This window comes from Alexandromys fortis, unplaced genomic scaffold (genome assembly GCF_014885135.2).
Source record: "Alexandromys fortis isolate MF-2015 unplaced genomic scaffold, M_Fortis_MF-2015_v1.1 scaffold_43, whole genome shotgun sequence".
NCBI classification, from domain to species: Eukaryota; Metazoa; Chordata; class Mammalia; order Rodentia; family Cricetidae; genus Alexandromys; species Alexandromys fortis.
The window spans coordinates 9,216,803-9,224,551 of record NW_026067928.1 but is presented as its reverse complement, the minus strand read 5'-3'; the positions used below and the strand labels follow the sequence as shown (position 1 = coordinate 9,224,551).

The 7,749-nt window shown below is 35.8% G+C and overlaps 1 pseudogene; it reads left to right on the top strand.

The window, feature by feature from the left end:
• Window positions 1–2,800: 2,800 nt before the first annotated feature.
• On the top strand, window positions 2,801–3,583 carry LOC126503128 (aurora kinase C-like; annotated as a pseudogene).
• The last annotated feature ends 4,166 nt before the right edge of the window (window positions 3,584–7,749 follow it).

Below are 7,749 nucleotides of genomic sequence, written 5' to 3'. Positions count from 1 at the left end.
CTGGGACGTCCTGTGAAAGATGCAGCAGACAAACACATACTCTACAAGTGCTATCATTTGTGTCAAGAACACAGATCTCTGACTCAGATTTAAATATTTTTCTTCCTCAGCTTGCTGAACTGAGAAGTGATGAGACATTTAAAGGCGTGAAGGGAGTAAGAAGGGACATGACCTGTCCTGTCTCAAGAGCCAGCCCCTGTATGCTTTGCTTCTGACTCCATGGGGTAAACCACACCCTGGCCCTCCTGATTCTGCCACAATGCTTAATGCATAACAAAACTCAAGATGTGTAAACAAAAATAATGCTAGTTTAATAAAATAAAAGTGCAAAACTAGGGAAATGAGTTCAAATTTTGCTTCCTTGACATAAAAAAAAAATGTCCGTTAAACATGAAATTTCAATGAACCAGCCACAAATGTTAATAATGAATGTCTCTATTGGAGTAGGCCCATTCTGTTCTTTTACCAGGTGGGTTCCAGTAACTGAACCTAAGTCACCAGGCTTGGTCACAATTGTGTTTTTATGCAGAGCCAGGTTTCCATCTCCAAACATTTTGTTTTCACATCAGAACATAAATCACTTTCGTACCAATGCACCAAGTTATTATACCTTTCTTACTGTATTTCTGTCCTTTATGATCCCTGCCTCCTGGGTGTTTGCCTCCACAAATAACTTAGCAGGAAGCCCTCTTTCAAAAAGATGTGAGCAATTTATACATTTGAGGGGCATAATATTGTTAATTTTTTTCATATTTTTACATGTAAATAACATTCAAAATATTTGTTAAAGTCCTTTTTTGAAATAATAATAAAGTTTTGTCTTTTTTCTGTTTTCTCTCTACTTATAGCTTTCTATTACTTAATCCAATAGTTATTTTGATAGGTAACATTCTCTATGTATTTTCCTTGCTCCAGTAATTATTTGAAAATAAAATGAAATAAGTAAAAGTTTTACAAAGTGCATGTTCCTACATTTGTTTTAATCACAAAACAGATTTTTATAAACCCTTCTAAAACATATCAGATTTATAGTTTTAAACTGAGAAATGTGTTTTTATGTGTTGGTATATGTGGGAATTTGAAAGAAATTGACATCAAAAGAAGTCATATTAGGAGATGTGATCTTGTAAAAGTAGGTGTGGCTTTGTTAGAAATAGGTGTGTCATTGTGGGGGCAGGCTTTGAGATCTTTAGTGCTCAAGCTTCACTCCACATGACCCTCAGTCTACTTCCTGTTGCCTGCCTATTGATATGTAGCAGTTCCTTCTTCAGTATCATGTCTGCCTGCAGGCCCCCATGCTTCCCACCCTGATTATAATGAACTAAATCTCTGAAAAAATAAGCTGCCACTCCAGCTAAATATTTTCCCTTATAAGAGTTGCCATAGGGGGCTGGAGAGATGGCTCAGAGGTTAAGAGCACTGTCTGCTCTTCCAGAGGTCCTGAGTTCAATTCCCAGCAACCACATGGTGGCTCACAACCATCTGTAATGAGATCTGGTGCCCTCTTCTGGTCTGCAAGTATACATGCAAGCAGAACACTGTATATGTAATAAATAAAGATTAAAAAAAAAAAAGTTGCCACAGTCATGGTGTCTCTTCGCAGCAGTAGGAGCTCTAAGACAGTACATAAAATTAATTTCATGAGCTTGGCTGGTGAGCATTTATTTTGTTTTCAAGATTTTGTCACCATATATGCTTCTATAAGAAATTTGGGAGACAGAAGGGATGGCTGAGTCGTTTAAAGTACTTTCTACTCTTGCAGCAGACTCAGGTTTAATTTCCAGTCTTTACAGGGCAGCTAACAACTATCTGTAACTCCAGATCTAGGAGCTGACATGCCTTCTTCTGACCTCTGCCTGCACCACGCACACACATTGTATGTATGCATAAATGGGGGTGAAACAACCATAGCCATAAAATAAGACAAAAACAATAATATGTGGATTAAAATGAATTGTCTGTCCTCTGAATATGCCAAAATATCTGCCATGAATAATTTCAAATTCTTTTCTTGTCAACTTGTACATTAGAAAGTTCTCTTCAATGGAACTGTAGATCTTTTGATTTTGCTAAAATCCATTAAAAGTGAAAAAATAGTGATTATTTATTTGAATCATTATAATATAAGATGATTATTTTATCATCTTTGCTATCATATCGTGTAAATAATGTTTGATTATGAACCAAACTGCTCATGTTTGCTAATTTTAGTATTAAATTGAAACTAATCAATTCCAAAATCATACATTTTAAATTTTCTCTAGCTATCTACATCAATTCTAAATGTTGACTTCTCTATCAATCATCCCAAATCAAAGTAAACCTTCACTAGTGAAAAGAGGTTTTCTGTAGACTCAGTTCAGTAATAATTATTCCAAACACTAAAATTGTTTTATTCAGTGATACTTACTCTAATTAAATAAAGCTACTTTGGCTCTCACTTCAATAGGCATTCATTTTTTGAAAATGTAATGACCCTTTTATACAGATACATGATATTAGGTCACCTGCCAGCAGTCTTTTCTCAAGTTACCTAATTAGCATTCCTTTTAACTAGATATTGAATAATTCCAAGACTTGCACCATTAATTTTTCTCCCTCATGCACATATTGCATATTTTTCTGCACACTTTTTGGCTCTCAGCCTTTGTAGAAAAGTTCAATTCTAGTCAAACACTACATGAGCTAGTTTGAGGATTTAAATTTTATCATTCTCATACTCAAAATATTAAGTATTATAATAAATAGGCTAATCACTTAATGAGCTGTACTTTAATCCATGTATTATTACTTTATTTGAATGAATAAACTGAAAAATTCTCAAGATGCAAACCAAAGTATTGGGTCTACAAATTCCATTGTGGCCTTGAAGGTCCTCTTCAAGTCCCAGATAGAGAAGGAGGGATTGGAGCACCAGCTTCGATGGGAGGTGGAGATCCAGGCGCACCTACAACACCCAAATATCCTATGCCTGTACAACTACTTCCATGATGCTCACCGGGTGTACTGAATTCTGGAATATGCTCCACAGCAAACTCTATAAGGACCTTCAGAGAAACTGTCTGTTAGATGAGCAGCCTACAGCCACGATAATAGAGGAATTGGTTGATGCCCTGACCTACTGTCATGAGAAGGAGGTGATTCATAGGGACATAAAGCCAGAGAATCTTCTGCTGGGTCTCAGGGGTGAGGTGAAGATCGCAGACTTTGGTTGGTATGTGCATACCCCTTCTCTCGGGAGAAACCAATGTGCGGGACTCTGAACTACCTCCCTCCGGAAATGATTGAGGGAAGAACGTATGATGAGAAGGGGGATCTGTGGTGTACTGGGGTGCTCTGTTATGAACTGCTGCTGGAAAACCCTCCCTTCGAGAGCAGCACTCACAATGAGACATACAAGAGCATCCTCAAGGTAGATTTGAAGTTTCCTCAATCAGTCCCTGTAGGGGCACAGAACTTGATCTCCAAGGTTTTTAGGTACCATCCCTCAGAATGACTGAACCTGGACCAGATCCTGAAGCGCTGCTGGGTCCGGGACCACTCTCATAGGATGCTGCCTCCCTGTAATCAGATGGCTTCCTGAGCTCTGCCTGCCTCTATTAGTTTGTGTTTTTCTCCAAGCTCTCTTACTTCATCTGTTTTGCTTGTTTTCTCTTGTAAGATGTGAATTAAAAGTGATTAATATAAAAAAAAATTGAAAGAAGACACATGAAAAGGTGGGTGTGACTTTCGCCCTCCTTTGGTGAGACTCTCTCCTTCCTTTGCCATGACTCTCTTCTTCCTTTCTTTTGATTCTTCTGCTCCCTGAGATTGCTCATCAGTGACCTCCTCTACTGCTAATGTATTTATCACTCAATGTTGTGTTCAATGGCACTTCACTTAATGTTAGGGACTGCAGACTCTCAGACCCTGAACTGTCTATGACCTCTTGCCTGCCAGAGTGAACAACTTGTTTTCCCATGCTTGCAGCTGCCGCGAGCCTGAAACCCTGATGAGTTCTTGATAACAAGAAAGTGGTTTCTGGTGGACTTGTTGTAGAAAATTTTGAGAGCTAGAGCGTGCCACTAATCAAGAAGAGTTGCCCTGGAACACAATAAAATTGGCACTCTTGCTTCAAGAGTGACCCATATCTCTTAGTGGTCTTTATGTCCCAGACCCTTGCCTGATTGCAGTTCCAGGTGGTGCAGGCGCCACAACTTAAAGCATTAAAAATTTGGTACCTTAATACTGTCTTCATTTTCACTCATTTGGTCCCACAATAAGACATTGAAACGAAAATCTGTAGACATGATAATCAGTATGTCCACTACTCCTCTACTAGTTGTTTAGATCTTCAACATTGTGTCTAACAAAACTGTTACCTTTTCATCAATGACACCTTATAAAGAAAACTATTCCCCAACATTTAAATAATCCTTTCCCTTTTTCTATCACCAGTATTACTTTACTCCCTTTCATATTTTTATATGCTTAATATCACTGACTTTTCACTTAAAACACACTTAATCAGTTATTGAGACTATTAAAATAATCCATTTTTTCTTTTTGAGATTAATTTTACAATATGATAATCCATGTGTCTTTTATATTTCACATCGCATAATAAAGGCAAAATGTAAAATTATTGCCTACTTAGATCTTTTTTGTAGTACTGCTTCCTTCAGAGAAATGTACCCTGTGTATAAGGTCACAAGGAAGTTAAAAACTTAAGTCATTATTTTTTGTTACATATTTCTCTATTAATCAATTCATTTTTACAGACAATCTCTAAAGTTATGTTGAGGAAAGCATCTCTAGTGTAGTTGGAGTCTGCTTGTTTGTTTCCGGCTGCGCAGACCACGAAATAATCACACAGAAACTATATTATATTCAATACTGTTTGGCCAAAAGGTTAAGCATATTTCTGGCTTACTCTTATATATTAAATTTACCCTTTTCTATTAATCTGTGTATTGCCAGATGGCTGTGGCTTACCAGGTAAAGTTCTGTCCCTAGCACCTGTCTCTGGCGGGTGGCTAAATAGCTTCTCACTAACTCTCCTTTCTTTCTCCCAGAATTCAATTTAGTTTTCCTGCCCAGCTTTACTCTTTTAAGCCACTGGCAGAAGGCAGCTTATTTATTCCTTAATCAATAAAAGCAACACATATACAGAAAGTTTTCCCACACTACTAGCTCGTGATTATTTTTACGTTTGGAGGTTTGTTTATTTTCTTCTAAATTTCTAAATGTTCCCACAGTATCCAATAAAAATACATGCTCCAAAATGTTCATGAGTTTGAAATATTATTAATACTCCCACTGGCTTACTATTCTACATATCAAAGTAACAACAGATATACTCTTAAGGCAAACATATATTATAAACTATTATATAGAATTCAGGTTAAATAGAAAAACAAATTACTTGAAGAATAGAATGCAAGAAAAATCAAGCAGAATTTACAGGGGAGCCAATACTTCCAAGAACATTTTAAAGTTAGGTGAGTGATCACATGGTTCAGTATTTCTTTTTTCTTTCTTTCTTTCTTTTTTTTTTTTTTTTGGCTAAAATTGCAGTCACAAGTAATAGGATAATCATTGCAACCAAGTCTTTATCCTTCTTTTCATGAGCAATTAGAGGGATACAGAAAATTGCTGGTGAGAATTCTCAGAAATTCCTTCTGTCCCATTTGCTCTTTCCTTCCTAATTCTTAGATATGCACATATATACATATTCATAATATGTGTACATATGTGTACATTAGATATACAGGTAGAAGTAAACATATATTTTTTTCTGTATTTTTAACATTTTTCAATGAAATTTGCATCTTTTAGGTTGCCTTTCTAATTGTAAAATTATTCATGACCTAATGAGACCAAATGCTATACTCAAATTATTGCTGTCTTTCTATTGATATAAATGTCATTTATATTTTGTACCAGTATTTGAACTCTTATAATATTATTTTTTATGATTTTTTACTTAACAAGTAAGATTCAACAACTTAACTTCCTAGTTTAATTTTTAAATAATGTTTAAATTTTTAGTTCATAATTGGTCACTTCATAACTTATATTATAAATACAAAATTATGAGAATACCAGTTATTGCCAGTTAATTTCATGTTACATACTTACCATCATATTAAATACTTTAGTTAACATTTTAAATGACCATACAAACTTTTGTAGAATACAAGAGACTATTTAATTGTCTCCAAAGAATAATTTATTCAACCATCCAAAACCTATATTCAGGTTGGTATATATCAAGTTCAAAGGCATCTATGTGGATTTAATCTCAGTAGACGTGGCATTAATCCTTTGCTCTTCCACAATTCACCTGAGTAGGAATGTTGACTCATTGCCCACCTTCTCAATCTTTTCAATTTATAATTATCTCCTCAGAAGTCTGGGCTCTGAAAGGTTTCTTTTTTTTTCACCCATCACCATTTTACAGTCTGTGGGTTTCTGTTCTTGTACTTTAAGCATTTGAAACATGTATCCCAGAAAAAAAGTGCTGTCAAACGTGGTGTCCGTTTCTCCTGGGGAATTGATCCCTTCATGCTCTACTGCATTGTCTGCCTTGGAAAACAATCTTCTCCTCTCTCCCACTTTAAATCTCAAAAGTCCTTGATAGACCCAGACACTGTCTACTTTTATATTAGAACTTTCAGACTTTCCCCCATGCAGCATTCTTAGCAAAGCCACAAGAGAGAGAGGATGTTAAAGAAGTGCCTTACTGATCCTAGGTGAACACCATGCTTTGCATTGTGATTCCTCTGAAAGGAGATTTAAAGGAGTTACTGATATGATTTATAAAGATGACAGGTTTTTTTCTCTGATTTTATTGGATTTGCATTGTTATTTGTTTAGTCTAACTCAGTCTTGCTTTACAAACCCAAGAATGAGACCCTACAGTACTGAGATTACATACCTTTGTTGTCCCATCTGGCTATTGAGAGTTTGGCTATGCTGGAAAATAAGCTAGTACATCTGAAAAACATTGATACTAATTTTTATATAAAATAATGTTTAAATAAGTATATTTAATTTTATGAAGAATTATTTGCTGTTATAATTTCTTATTTATCAAAACGTTACATATTTTCAACTCATTTTATTATGTAAATCATGTCAAACGAACCCAGAATAATTATCCTCTAATCTTCCCTACTGTTTAATTATCTGATTGACAACATGTACCTGACATTTTGATTATACAGGATTATGTGATGTTTCTATTTACTGAATACATTAGTGCAGTAAAATGGAATAATTGAAAGAAATCTCCTAATTCTTCCATCATGAAAGGGGTACCCTCATCCATTGCTGGTGGGAATGCAAACTTGTGCAACCACTTTGGAAAGCAGTGTGGCGGTTTCTCAGGAAATTCGGGATCAACCTACCCCTGGACCCAGCAATGCCACTCTTGGGAATATACCCAAGAGAGGCCCGATCATATGACAGGGGCATTTGTTCAACTATGTTCATAGCAGCATTATTTGTAATAGCCAGAACCTGGAAACAACCTAGATGTCCTTCAATGGAAGAATGGATGAAGAAAGTGTGGAATATATACACATTAGAATACTACTCAGCGGTAAAAAACAATGACTTCTCGAATTTTGCATGCAAATGGATGGAAATAGAACACACTATCCTGAGTGAGGTAACCCAGACCCAAAAAGATGAACTTGGGATGTACTCACTCATAATTGGTTTCTAGAGATAAATAAAGGTCAGTGAGTCTATAATTTGATCTCC